At 49.1% G+C, this 12,084-nt stretch overlaps 1 long non-coding RNA gene across 1 annotated transcript in view; it reads left to right on the plus strand.

The window, feature by feature from the left end:
* The window catches only part of LOC102495128 (uncharacterized), a 448,830-nt gene that overhangs the window by 78,236 nt on the left and 358,510 nt on the right, over nt 1-12,084 (plus strand). The window lies entirely within an intron of this gene.

Consider the following 12,084-nt stretch of genomic DNA (forward strand, 5'->3'; position numbering starts at 1 on the left):
TCACGCTAGGCGTGTATGTGTGCGTGCCCAAGATCCCGAGAGGAGAATAGAGGAGAAGGGATTGCGGCGTGACCATCCCCCCTGGGGGGTGATTTCTTGCTTTCTGTCTCTCTCTCTCTCTCTGTCTGTCTGGCGAGCGCATGCGCCCTATAGCGAAAACCTCTCCAAAAAAAAAAAAAGAAATCAATTGTTCACTTAATGACAATTTAGTAGGCACCTAAGTGTCCACCACAGAATTAAGTGTTAATCTGATGTTATTTTTATTTCTTCCAGATTGTCTATTTGAGTTTTAAAAGTGGTATGAATAGTGGAGATTGCGGTTTCATTTTTTAGTTATCTGTTGCTTCCATTAGTGTGGGTTAAACAGTTTTTCTTGTCTCTACACTATCTACCCTTAACTGTAGTAGACTTTTTGTTTTCATTGAGGAAGGGAGAGAAAGTGCATGTGTGAGTGAAGGACTGTGTGTGGGGGAGGAGGAGAGGGAGAGAGAGAGAGAGAGAGAGAGAGAGAGAGAGAGAGAGATTTTTTGACAGGGTCTTGCTCTTACAGTCCACCCACCCCAACCTCCCACTTAGGTAGGACTGCACTTACGGCAGCACCAGCCTGTTATGGTTGGCTCAGGATCCGAACCTGGTCCTCCCTCGTGGCCCCAGCCTCACACAGCAGAGTCCTCCCACGTGGAGTACCATGGCTGGGCCACCCTTCATGCTTCAGAAGGCACTCAGTAGAGTCCTCGGTACTGACCACACTCATGGCCTGGAGGTACTGCAGAGTAATCTTGGTTGGTAACACACAGCATAGATTTGCGTGGAAATGCCAGCTTCAGGAATGGACCTGGAGTTGGGGTTTCTTTTTCCTTTGAAGATCTGATTGAATATTTTCCCCTACCTGCTCTGTCTGTGTTCCCAGGGTTATCCCTGAATTATCACCTTCCCCCACCTCGGGATTCCCTGGGATTCTTAAATATAAGAAGGGTAAACTTGGTCTGTTGCACAGTGGAGTTATTTTTACCTTCTATTTTACCTCCCATGTAAAACTACTTTTCCCCTTATTCTAAACTGTTACATAGGCAGAGCAGAAAGAATGAGTGTTGGGATGAGTTAAGGCAGCACCAAAGCCTTCAGCCTATCCGTGGCCACAAGATACTTTTGCATAAAATGGCAAGTTGATATTAACTGTTCAACTTTCAAACCTTAATGGACAAGCCAGTCTGTACTCCTCAGGGGCAGTATCCGTCAATTAAGTTTGTATTATGCACCCTGTCTTAATATGGCTCTTCTCTTAGCTTTTCCCAGCCCCAGATCTGTTTCTCTGCATGTATCAAACTTCCTTTTCTCTCCTCATATTTCATTCTTAGAGGATCTGTAAAGTGGCCAAGTTCTCAGAGCTCGCTTAAAAATGGATCAAGTCCGGAGGGACCAGTGCTGACTTTTTCATCTATCCGAGTTTCAAATGTACAGGCAGGCTTGCTCCTCGGGCAGTGAGAGAAGGGGAAAAAGGAAGGTCCCTTCTGCAGGAAAGGAGGGTCCCATCTCTTTCAGGGACAGGTTGTTTCCTTAGCTCTAAGTCTCCCTTGAAGGGGGAGTCTGAGTTGAGTGGTGCAGAGAAAAGTCAGCCTGAATCCACAAGAGTGGGGCCAGAGTTTGGCGGGGGCCCTGGGACAGCTTTGTGGTCAAGGGAGAATATGTAAATTTATCAAATTCCCAGGCATTTCAGCCCTGGAGGAGGAGAAGGATTAGGGGATCTAAGAGTCTTGACCTTACTGTGAAACTGAATTATAACTAGAGCCTGTTTTAACGAACACAGCTTGAGTTTCATACTTGAAATAACGCTTAAATCAAAATATTCTCCTCTCTTAACCATATTCTGATGGGAAATTTATTAAAGTTAAAGTCTAATCTGAAAGCAAACATAGCTTTAAATAAAACTATGCAACGCCACTTAACAGTGTTTATAACTGGAGTGGTGAGTGTCTGGGCTTAATAACGCAGATAGGAGAAGGAATGCCACGGCCACCCTTCCAATCTGGACTTGTCTGGGCGTGTTTATTTGTGCTGAGTTTTCCAGCTTGAAAGTCTGTGTCATTGTTTAGACTCTGTGTGAATAAGCAGAATGATAAACTTCCTCTTCAGGTGAGGTTTAGAGCTTTTAAACCAGACTTCAGCCTCTAAGCCATGGCTTCCCTGTAGGCTGCACAGTCTGGTTCAGAAAATGTTTTCTGGAGGCCCTACTATGCGCTTAGCCTGTGCTGAGCTCTTTCAGGCAGAATGGAAACATGGCCCCTAGTTTCCATCACAAAAATGAATCAAGGGAGCCAGCAGTTAACATAATGGCTATGTTGCTGGACTCCCACGTAGTCGACCGTGGTTCGCATCCTGGACCCGGTGGCTTAAAACTCACGCAGGCGCATGTGCGTGCGTGCCCAAGATCCCGAGAGGAGAATGGAGGAGAAGGGATTGTGGCGTGACCAAACCCCCCTGGGGGGTGATTTCTCGCTTTCTGTCTTTATGTCTCTCTCTCTGTCTGTTTGGCGAGCGCACACGCCCTATAGTGAAAACCTCTCCAAAAAAAAAAAAAAGAATTAAGATGCTCGCTTAAGACAATCCTAAAACATATACCATCCTGCAGGGCCTGCCTGTAATTCCAGCTATTCAGGACACTGGGGCTAGATAGGATTGCCAGCTTGAGGCCAGTGTGGGCCAGACAGTAAGAACCTGACTTAAGTAAAAATAACAGTAATACATAAAATGATTTAAACAACGTAACCAGATGTCATGATTATATTATATTATTGTATTATATTATTATATGTCAAATTTAGTTCAAGCAGATATTATCTACTGTACAAACAGGGAGAGAAAAATGAGCTTTGGCCTTAGTCATGGAGGAGGGTTTGGTGAAATGCATTGCATTTGAGGTAGGCTGTGCATGTGTTCAATTTTAAGAGACTGTACCTGTCCAGAACCGCCTGTTGGGAGAGACCTGGCAATGACCGCTGTTTTGTGCTTTTGCTTGACAACGCAGGGACTGGGGGGGAGGCTGAGTGACTGAGGGCTGACACCCACTGCAGGGAAGGGGTGTGGACGCTCGCTGTGGCAAAGCAGCCAATCAGAACGGTGCCACTTTCCATAATGGACCAATGGGATTGCTGCTTAAATCAACCAATCACAAGTTTCAGTTCTTCATTTGCATACACATACTTGGTTGAGGCCTTGGGTGGAAATTATTTCCCTATAAAAGCCTGAAGTCGTCTCTTGAGTAAATCTAGCTCTCTCCTGGTTGACGTCACCTGTGGTAAAGCCTTTCTTGTTAACAAATCTTGTGGTACAGAGATTGGCCTTTCCAGTAGCAAGTGACTGATTCTGTGTGTACCAAGGTAGGTTCGAGAACAAGAGTAGCTAATACAGTGGGTGTGGAGCTTCCCAGTTGGGTACGACACATACCTTACAGGCGTGCTAGACGTCAGACCCCACGACCCTGTGCTGAGGCCTGAGCTTGGCACCCCCAGCTGCCCCAAACTCTTGTCTAGTCTCCCAGTCTGCTGTATACATGTTATCCTTTTCTCCGTGTGCGCGATGAGTGATAGGGGCACCAAATTAGAGGTTCTCGGAAAGCAAAGGGTCTCTCAGTCCCAAGGGGAATGGTGGAAGGGCCTTGGCGTAGACCTGAGAAGGGCGTGGATCTGAGAAGGTGGAGGACATGGTTGTTCTCCAGTGTTGCAGGGGTCGTTTTGTTACAGAATGCATTGCTGTTACAGCTCACTGTAGGGTGTGGAATTGGGTCTGGTGGGGAGGTGTCCAGTGAGCTCAAATAAGAGTTCTCTCACAATTCTGGGCCAGTAGGGCACCTGGTGCTTAAAGGCGCTGGACTCCCACGTAGCCAACCACAGTTTGAGTCCTGGACCTGGTGGCTTGCTTTCTCACTTTACTTCAGTCTCTCTCTTTCTCAAACTGTCCTTCTCTAGTCAAATTAAAATAAATAAAGTTAAATAAAATAATTCTTTAAAAAAAAGAGTTTTCTCACAATTTTAAGCTTGCCGGGACACTGTTTCAGACGAGTGGATTCTTGGGAAGTCAGGTGTGCTCACGGCGCCTTGTGGAGGGGAGGGCATGGCAGGGTGGGACAGAGTGGATTCCATGGGTCTTTTCAGCTCTAATACCTTGAAGACAGATTAATTTAAAAAAAAAATATATCATAGGGTTTATGTGCCTGCTAGAGAGAGACAAAGAGAAGGAAAGTGAGAAATCACCTTCTGGGGGATGGCCACACTGCAATCCTTTCTCCTCCATTCTCCTCTCAAGATTTGGGGCCTGCCCCTACACACACTCGGTGTGATTTTCAAGCCACCAGGTCCAGGATTGCAATGGCGATCAGCCACGTGGGAGGGCAAAACTTTAATCACGACGCCTTCTGTCGGCCCTCATCAGAGAGTACGACTTTAGGGACCCCAGGCAAATAGAAATGAGAGGAGCTTTCTAGAAAGAGGCAGTTACAGCATGAGCAGACCCGTCAGGAGAACAGCGAGGACAGGTGCTATTCTGAGTTGGGAGAAGTGACAAGAGCGTGAGGCCTACGATGGAGAACGTTAAATATTCCCATAGACAGTGGGGAGCCATCTTGCTTCCTGTCCTGCAGGAAATGATCAGTGATAAAACCAGTGTTTGAGGAAGCTTTGCTTTCTGTCTCTTGGTGGAAGAACCTAGAAAAGAGACAGAGAGGGGAGAGAGAGAGAGAGAGAGAGATTGATTCCAGGCAGACACTGTAGGAATGTCCTTGAATTCTCCTGTATCTTCATTGTGCCATGGGGTTATAGAAACAGAGAAAAGAGCAAAACCAGAATTTAATAGAAGAGCTAATACGGGTTTCCTTCAAAATTACCCTGTAATGAAATTCTCCAAATGATTCATCGAAAGTCGGGGGGCCAGGAGGTTAGATGGGCAGACCACAATCAAGTATTCTGCACCTCGGTCTCTCATCCACACAGACCAGTGACCTGGGACGAGTCCCTGCCGTCCTGTGTATGGTCATTCCCTGGCAGAATTACTCCTGCATGAGACAATGTTTACACACATTCTCAGTCCTGGACGAAAGGTGCCTCGTCACAGTAATATCACAGTACAATTATTCTTATTATTGGGGGGATTGTTCTCGGTTTCAACACTGATGCAATTGAATATTTTCTCCTAAGAAATTCCTCCCTCCCTCCCTTCCTCCCTTCCTCCCTCCCTCCCTCTTTCTCTCTCTCTCGATCTTTCTTTCTTTCTTTCTTTCTTTCTTTCTTTCTTTCTTTCTTTCTTTCTTTCTTTCTTTCTTTCTTTCTTTCTTTATCTTTCTTTTCCTTACAGCAGAAATCTGAAACTGGCTTTCCTGGGAGATGTTCTTTGAAAGATGAGCAAATCTTTCAAATATTTGTTTTAATACTGGCCATCAAGGGACTGTGAAAAATATGTCATATTCGGGATCATCACTCCTATTTCCTTCCTCGCTCTAATATCCACAATATATTGAATGTACTCTGGGCTCATCTATTTACCAGGAGCCATAATTGTTGAGATTGGTGCTTTCCTGGGGAACTGACTTTTTTCCCTGTGGAATTCTCTGAACAGGGCTTCCCTGAAAAGAATACATTAAGACTGTCAGAATGATTCTTTTCAGCAGATTAAGCCTTATAGATGCCCTTTGTGGAGGGGAAAAATGCATTATTCTGAAAGTCCTTCTGATCTTCAGGAACACTGAAAATATCAAATGTTCTCCTACCATTTGAACTTTCCTACAAGAAAAGCCCAGATATTTTTATTTTCCAGACTACAATAATTCTGGGCTTACTGTATTTTAAAATGCAAGGATAGATATGCCTGGAAGAAAAATGAACTTTTTACATATTCATTTACTGAAAGGAAGAAAATCATAGTGCCTCATTTCGAGTCTCCTTGTAATATTTTTTTGCACTGGCACGTTTCCTCGGGTGAAGTGATGTTGACGGCCTATGCATCCGGGGACACAATTACTTAATGTGTGTTAGTAAGACACGGTTCAGGTATTGATTGTGCTCCAGCTGGCCATGTCCCACATGAGACAATGCTACTTCAGGGCTGCAAAAACAACCCCTGGCGTATTGGGAAAGGAGGAAAGAGGACATTCTTCAGGAAGAGGTGGCTTCGTGGTTTAGAAATCCATTTCTCGCTTGCACTGGGGGATGGAACTTGAGCCCAGAGGGCTCCCTAGACTCCTGGGGGCTTATGAAATGTGCAGCTCTTTGTTCTCAAAGCCAGACCTGCTGCTTGGTGGGCATGCGCCCTGAGTTCCCCTGGTGGTCAGATTTAGAAAACTGAACTATCAGGGCCAGCAGGTGGTGTGGTGGTTAAGGTGCTGGACTCGCACATGGCCGACCGTGGTTCTAGTCCTGGACCTGGTGGCTTGAAAATCGTTCTGGGCACAAGTGTATGCACGCCCCAAATCCTGAGAGAACAAGGTAAGAGAAGGGACTGTGGTATGGCCATTCCCCCTGGAAGGTGGTTCCTCACTTTTCTTCTCACCGTCTCTCTCCCTCTCTCCCTCTCTCCCTCTCTCTGGCACTGGGGTTCCAGGGAAGGGAACAGGCACTGCTCGAGACAAGCATTATCTGTTGGCAAGGAAGACTGGCAATACTAGCAGTAATAATAAAGATACGTTTCATGCCAAGTCACAGTGCTGTGAAGTCAAGCAGAGTGCAGAGAGAAATCCTGCCAGTGCCAGTTTGTTTTTGCATTTTTTTTTTTAAAGAGAGATTTTTGCTATAGGGTGTGTGCACTCATGGGAAAGACAGGCAGAAAACGAGAAATCCGCCCCCTCCCGGGGTGATGGCCACACCACAGTCCCTTCTCCTCTATTCTCCTCTCGGGATTTGGGCACATACGTACCTGGTGTGAGTTTTAAGTGTGAGTCTTAAGCCGCTGGGTCCAGGACTCGAACCATTGTGGCCTAAGTGGGAGTCCAGCGATTTAACGCTAAGCCACCTGCTGGTCCAGCCAGTGCTGATTTGGATGGGGGGGCCCATGGGGTGGCCAGGAGGACTCCTGCAGAAGGGACAGCTGAGCCATCATCATAGCCAACTGGATGGAGCTCGGGGCAGGGCCTCACAGAGTCCCCGCAGTACGGTCTGGAGCCCTCGGGGAGAGGAGCGGTCAGCCCGCCCAGGCCGTTGGCCCGGTGCACCTCCTCGGTTGTGCCCACTTGCTCCTGAAAGCGCTTCTGCAGTCCCGGTGCGTTTCCTGTTTGGTGAGTCACCCAGACCCAGTTTCCAGGCCCTTGAGAAGTTCCGAGAGATGTGGAAGGAGGCGGCGTTTTCCAGCGTGGGACAGAGAAGCGACAGTTTTCTGAGGCTGGTCCCTGCAGGGAGATGCTCCTGGGTTTCAGGTCCTAGAGCGGGCTTCCCTCCATCAGGAAGATCTGCAGGTTTCCCGGGTCATGGAGAGTGATGGCAAAGGGGCTCCGAGACCCCAAACCTTCAAGCCCGCATGTTGCCACGCGCTCTGCAATCTGCCTTTCCACGATTCCCCGCATTCTGTCTGCAATGGGGTTTATCATGCCGGGGCTGCACTTCACTGAGTAAATGCAGGGACAGATGGAGGTGGCCGACTGGAGGGGCAGACGGTGACATTGCGCAGGGTGCTTCACGGAATGGTCCTCTGTGGCCTCTCGGCGGGGGCGGAAGGGGGTGGGCACATGACTGGCTCACGGTCCTGCCATTCACTGAAACCCCGGCAGGAGGGTGCACCCCAGGGGGGGTGAGGTGGTCTGGATTTGATAAAAGTATTACATTTTCTTTAAAATGTAAGAAAGAGAAAAGGCACTTAAACAGTTTTAGTAGGACCAGCCCCTTGGCATAGCAGTGCAGCGCTGTGCATTAGGGACCGATTCCACATGGCCGACTGCAGTCTGAATCCCACTCCCCGAGGCGTGAAAACCACTGAAGCTGTGTGTGTGGCCAGGATCAGCTGGACAGGAGGAGTGCAGGACAGGGGACGAACAGGTGCCCTGGGCTGAGCGCGCTTTCTCTCTGGCACACACACACATGCCCTCTGGCACTGAAAAAAAAAATGAAAATGAAAATGAAAATGCTTAGTAGTGAAGAAGCAGTGGGGAGCTGGCCATTACGCAGCAGGTCTGGGTACTATCCCCTAGGGGTTGGGGGGAGACGCCATCTTGCCTGCGGTATAGTGGTTGTCTGTCCCATGTCTGCCTGTCCATCCTCCCCAACACACACACACCGTTGACCCCCCCACACCCCTTTATCCACTCACCTTGTTACGTAGGAGAAGCATCTTCACTGTGAATGGGGTGGATTTCTTCACCTCGCTTGGACTGTTGTCCTTGTCTACAGGGTGAGTTCTGTGTGGGTTGTTGAAAGGTTCCCTCCAGTCGGGTTATGTGCAAACATGGGGCAGGATACAGGCATGGTCCGTCCTGGGCCTGCCCCCGAGCATACAGGGTGGGAGTTGTGTTGACACAGAGGCATGGACATGGCCGGGGCCCAGCACAGCTGTAAGTGGGGTGTGATGGATTCGTTTTCAGGTGTTTGCCATAGACACACATGTACTTGGCTGAGAGAGATGGGGAGAGACAGGGAGAGTGAGAAATCACCCCCAGGGGGTGGCCATGCCACAATCCCTTCTCCTCCATTCTCCTCTCAAGTCGGCAGGTCTGGGACTATATCTGTGGATGGCCACGTGAGGATTCAGCACCTAACCACCACACCACCTGCTGGCCCCAGGGCTGTGATGGGATTTAGACAAGGGGAAGTGATCTTGCTTGCAGGGGTTAAGGAAGGTGGGATTCAGCTGCAAGCAGAGCCAAGGACTCTCAGGACCTCGTTTAGCTGATCCTCCTTCCCAATCACTGAGGGCCCAGTGCTGAACACTGCTCCCTTAATTTCCATCGTTAGTGGAGACACTGAGGCAGGAGAGGAGATGAAGCAGCAGGCCCCGCCTGGACCTACAGTGGCAGACGGAAATGCGGCAGCCTGGCCACCCCGTCTCATCCTCTGTCTCAATGGGGTTGGGGAGCTGTGATGTGAACAGCGGCCCTCCCAACGGAGTGCTGGCAGCCACGCGGTGACTGTTGTCTGAGTCCCTGCTAGGTAGGTCCAGGTTGGCCTGGAAGGAAGGAAGGTGAGGGAGTTTGAATCCCAGTCCCGGAGGCATGCGGGCATACGTGGGAGTGCCCAGGACCCAGAGCGGGGGTGGAGGGCTTGTGAGCGTGCTCTGCCGTTTCCCTAGCCCACGTCTGCATGTGCTGTCACGAATGAAGAAAAGCGTTGGCGTCACTAGGGAGGTGAGGGTGGCAGGAAACTGCTGGTGAGCTGGTGGGACTGGGTGAAAATGCCAGGGCTTAGGGCGAGGCAGGGCGGCTGGCCACTGGTCGTATGGAGACAGCTGGGGAGCCAGCGCGAGGTTGGCAGAAGGGGCTCCTAATTGTCCAGCTACTGGAGTTGGTCTTCGTTTGGCCCAAGTGGAGAATGTGTGCAGAGATGCCACCCGCCCTGAGAGTGACCGTAAGACCTGCTGATGGTTCTAAATGCCTCCCTGCCCCTAAGCTCACCCCTGTGATGCTCAGGAAACTCCCCTCCGCCGGCCTCCCCCTTCCCAGCCTGGAGCTTTTTACTCTTTTTCCTTTCTTGTCCCTTAGATTTTTGCTATAGGGCATGTGTGCTCTCTGGTGATATGGCGAGAGACAGAAATGAGAAATCACCCCCAGGGGGATGGCCACACCGCAATCCCTTCTTCTCTGTTCTCCTCTCGGGATTTTGGGCACGCACATACACTTGTACCCGATGTGAGTTTCAAGCCGCCGGGTCTGGGACTCAAACCTCGCTTGGCTACGTGAGATTCCAGAAACATAACATTACACCAACTTCTGGTCCCAAGTTTCTGTACTGAGGAACATGGCTTTCCTGGCCCCCCGCCATCCTCGCATTGTGAACCTTGGCACCTGTAAAAGCCCCGACTCAATTCTTGCCATTCTGATAAAACTCCCTCATCTTCCTTCTTTCTGGTATTTCTTAGCTTTTAACATATTTTCTGCTATTTCAAAACTGCTTCTGTGCAATAAGTGAGTCATTAGGTCTTTTTTCGCTTGCCTAAAAATATACGAATTACTTAGATGAAAATAGTGTAGTAAATGCTCTGCAAAAGCACATGAGGGTTACGCGGGTAATTCCCCCTTTTCCTTTCTGTTCGTGGTATCCTGGGGTGGCCTTCTGGAGAAAAAAACACTATTTGCTTCTCCCTGGGTGGCCAGGCAGAACTTGTAAAGACTCTTGTTTGTTTTGTGTTGAGGCTTCAAAGGCACACAGGCTTTCCTATATAAAGACATGCTAAGAAAATGGGGATTTTTTTGAAGTTGCTGTGTGTAAAGGGAAATCCTGCAAACCCCACCCCCCCTTCAGATCTGCAAGCTAATGTGATTAGAGGGTCTCTCTTCCCCAGGTGTCTGTTGTCTGTGTCTCTGGTCATTACCACCCGTCTCCCCCATGTGTGCTTACACAAACCATCCTTACCTGTTTTCTTTTTGCCCTTTAAAACCGTCATACAAGCTGCACTGTAATTTTAAAAGCTACATTTATTGCGCCTATATAGATTTAAAAAACCCTAAAATCTGCGTGGAGAACAGGCGGGAAAGTGTGTGTGGGTGTGGGTGCGGTGTGGCCGGGGGATGCACGGTGCTGTGGCCGATTTCAGGCCACGTGTTCCACACAGCCCAATTAGCCAGGCCCCCCTGCGGTGCTGTGGGAGCCGCGTCTGGAACGGGTTAGGCTGAGTGGGTGTGGGATGCCTTCTAGCAGTCTTAGCATAACTCCCTCATTAGCACCTTGAGGTCAGTGGGAACTCGGAGCAGTTGGTGCCCTGGGCACAGTTGGCGTTCTCCGCCGTCATGGCGTGTGGCGGCCATGTTATTTATCCACGCTTATTCTCTCCCTCCCGTAAAACTAACTGTACTTAGTGGGGGAGGGTGATAATGCTGAATTATTTCGAGCCTGGACCGAGCCGAGCAGCTGTGTCCTGGATCAGACCACTCATCTACCTGATAGGTTTTGTTACCATGTGACTCAGTGGACGACCGCGCTCCACCAGTGAAGTGCTCCCTCCATGGAGAGAGAGGACCTTGAGCCCGGGAGCTCGCCAGTTGCTGTTTGCTGCATCATGTTCACCTTCTGAAGCGGCTTCACGGCCTGGCCCTAAGACGAAGTGCATTTCTAATCCCCAGACAATAGTTTGTCCTTAAAGAAAGAAAGAAAGAAAAAAGAGGCCACTTTATGTGACGTAGTTGAACCTTTCATGAATTGTAAAGAGGCTTGCTATTGGGACCAGGTGAGTAGAAATTCAGTTTGGGGGTGTAGCCTTTAAAACTTTTAAGGGAGAGTCAAACTTCCAAGCTCCCGTCTTGTCTTGTCATGGCAGGTCATAGCGTGCTGTTTGGAACTGCGTGGTCGTGACTGTTATTTTCAATGAGTTGGGGCACAGAAAGCCTTTTTTATTTTTTTTTAAGATCCATATTTTAAAGAATTAATTATTTTATTCTATTTTATTTATTTATTCATTTAATTTGACCAGAGAGAGACACAGCGAGAGAGGGAAAGTAAGAAAGCAAGCCACCAGGTCCGGGACTTGAACCGTGGTTGGCCATGTGGGAGTGCCCAGTGCCCTAACCACCACGCCAAGTGCTGGTCCCCACAGAAAGCCTTCTTGACCTCTGATATAGTCTTGCACTTCTTTTTCCACCCTGGAGTCGTATTCACTGTGGCTTTCAGGTGGCTGCACCAGCACTGGGCTGGCCTCAGTGCCTGGCCTGTGGTGTACAGGGAAGGACCTCTTCCTTGGGCTTGGCCAGCCAGTGCTGGGGTTTGATGGCCGGGTTTTGATCTGTGGCCTCAGGCAGGCCACTGAACATTGATGGCCTGACTTTGCTGCTCTCAGAATCCCTTTATTGGCTGAGTGACGCGAGGGACAGGAAAGAGCTACTCAGGGCCTAGCGTATGTATTCGTGCTAGCTTTTTCCTTCTTCTGTGACGTCCCAGGACTAGTAACCATGCAATCGCTAGTTGA

The sequence above is a fragment of the Tupaia chinensis genome, unplaced genomic scaffold (assembly GCF_000334495.1).
Source record: "Tupaia chinensis unplaced genomic scaffold, TupChi_1.0 Scaffold000141_1, whole genome shotgun sequence".
Lineage (NCBI taxonomy): Eukaryota > Metazoa > Chordata > Mammalia > Scandentia > Tupaiidae > Tupaia > Tupaia belangeri.